This window comes from Haliotis rubra, unplaced genomic scaffold (genome assembly GCF_003918875.1).
Source record: "Haliotis rubra isolate DU_JTF1 unplaced genomic scaffold, ASM391887v1 Scf102, whole genome shotgun sequence".
NCBI lineage: Eukaryota > Metazoa > Mollusca > Gastropoda > Lepetellida > Haliotidae > Haliotis > Haliotis rubra.
In genome coordinates, this window is record NW_025764915.1 from 1,749,403 (window position 1) to 1,752,130 (window position 2,728).

At 39.6% G+C, this 2,728-nt stretch overlaps 1 long non-coding RNA gene across 1 annotated transcript; it reads left to right on the forward strand.

The window, feature by feature from the left end:
- Window positions 1–228: 228 nt before the first annotated feature.
- LOC124270389 lies at window positions 229–2,728 on the forward strand. The gene is made up of 2 exons (XR_006896748.1): window positions 229–279; window positions 390–2,728. It is a non-coding gene; the product is annotated as an uncharacterized LOC124270389 (long non-coding RNA).

Genomic DNA, 2,728 nt, shown 5'->3' on the forward strand with positions numbered 1-2,728 from the left:
ATATTTAATTTCTGTATCTCAAAAAACATTAAAATAACATTTCTGAATGTGGTAGATGATCAGGCTTCACCACCATATAGTTCCGTCTCAATGTCATTTCATATACACAAGAAAGGAAGTTCCATTGAAGGATTTCTCCTGAATTGAAGTAAAAAGAGGAGACACTTAAAAAGTTGTCTGCTGACTGGTTCAACAACCCACACATTCTACACTGGGTGGTACAGAACACTCAGGTGTCACCTGACACAACCTCCACACATTCTACACTGGGTGGTACAGGTCACTCAGGTGTCACCTGACACAACCTCCACACATTCTACACTGGGTGGTACAGGTCACTCGGGTGTCACCTGACACAACCTCCACACATTCTACACTGGGTGGTACAGGTCACTCAGGTGTCACCTGACACAACCTCCACACATTCTACACGTAGAATGGGCTGTACAGGTCACTCGGGTGTCACCTGACACAACCTCCACACATTCTACACTGGGTGGTACAGGTCACTCAGGTGTCACCTGACACAACCTCCACACATTCTACATGTAGACTGGGTGGTACAGGTCACTCAGGTGTCACCTGACACAACCTCCACACATTCTACACTGGGTGGTACAGGTCACTCAGGTGTCACCTGACACAACCTCCACACATTCTACACTGGGTGGTACAGGTCACTCAGGTGTCACCTGACACAACCTCCACACATTCTACACTGGGTGGTACAGGTCACTCAGGTGTCACCTGACACAACCTCCAGTGTAGGTGTGCTCAGAGTTACTTGCAGATAGATATCACATCAGGGGAAAGATCTCATGATAAAGAGATTTGTGACGAATCCTCACTGGACCAGTTTCAGTCCTTAATTTTACAATACAAAAATATTCATTTCAATCATATATATGTTTCACATTCCTGTACCTAATATCAGTAATGGTGTGGATTTCACTCTGTCCAAACAAAACATAGAAGTCCGGTTCAGACAGATTCCACTGTACCTATCTACCAGTTGATTCTAACTCAGTTCCTCAGTATCACACATGACCCTCATTAAGATGTCTACACCTACCCTGAAAATAGTTCTCAGACCTTGGAAGTAGCCCCTTTATGTTACATCAAAGCCTGAGGTACTCTGTGTGTTTACTTCCAGCATGGACCATGAGGACTAAGTATACAAGGGATGTATGGTACATGACTGTTGTGAAAATGAAGGGCTGTCTGACAGTGGATGTATTCACTATCAAATTGGCTTCCAGAGCGTGACTGTCAATGTTTTACTATTACTGATAGGCCGATTTCGTATGAACTATGCAATATTGTTCTTTACACTGAAAGGCGGTGATTGATGTGATTTTAGCTTGATAAAGAATACCTCCATTAATCAATGTTAATCATCAATGCACATATTTATATTCATCTTTGGTGCCGGTATGAACTGATGTGCTATTTTTCTCTTAACTTTGAAAGTTGATTTTAGTTCACCTCAACCAAAGGTTCATGTCAACATGCATCATGACAACTCCTGTTTTGTCTTTGCATGTTACCATTTGGCATCTCTCCTTGAAAACATGGTCACCTGACAGCATCTAGGAAAGTGATCTTCCATCTCCCATGTATAGTATCTGTAAGAGATGACCACCGAAACTCAGCTTATATTAGAATTGGCCTCACAACAGCCATAGTGAAGGAAAACCAAGTTCTATGGATAGTCAACTTCTTTATTGCAATGAGTGCGACATTTCGGTGTAGGTACTAACACGTTATCAAGCAAGTGATCCATAGAACTTGGTTTTCCTTCATCTATACAACTTCTAAAATGCCTCTCAAAGAAGTTAACAGCCATATTGAAACCATTATGTTACTTCCATTCATTTATGTAAGTTATGTATTTTGAAACATGCTGCAAATTGGGTCCAGTGGAAAACTTCACCCTTGATCATGTTTATGTATTTCCATTCATTTTGTGACATCTCAAGGGAGACAACTGTGTTTTTGAAGTGGTAAGATTGTGTACATAATCTAAACAACAGTGCTATTCATATGTACTTACATTATTTCAATCCATTTTAAAACACAACAAATACCACTATTGCAGCCATATTGCATACTACACCAATGTTTACACTTGTATCAGTGTGTGATGTTATGTATGATGTATATGTGCAGGTGACAATTCAAGCCCACTATGTAGCCTTTGGGCTAAGTGCTGTGTAACAATAATGTATTTCTATACTATTTGGCTGATCTACTTAACTGTGTTTGTACAAAGTGTATGTGTGTGCGTATGCTACAGTCTGTAAATCCTGGGATGTTTTCATACTGGAATTTGAACTTCTTGCCTTCTCCTAGTGGTCAGACTGTGGCCACTCTAAGCAAGGAAATTAATGTAGAACTGAGATATCACAAAATCACTTTGTATCACTGGCTGCTTTCATAACCTGGATGTATATATGAGGATATAACTTATAATCATGAAGTGTCCTAAATATGCATAATGTGTTATGATGTATTTTCTGTTAAAGAGTGCTTGCGACTCTCTTGTAATAGTTGAAGGAAAGTAGGTTTTGTTTCAAGTTTGGTAAAAGAAATGGTAATTGGAAGCATGAAGATGTAATGGTACATGGATGGTGAACCACATTGGTATTCTGACTTTTGTTCCCAGAATAGTGCTCTCTATTATTGTTTGGTTTGTGACTTTTAAGTAAATTATCATATAAATCTACAA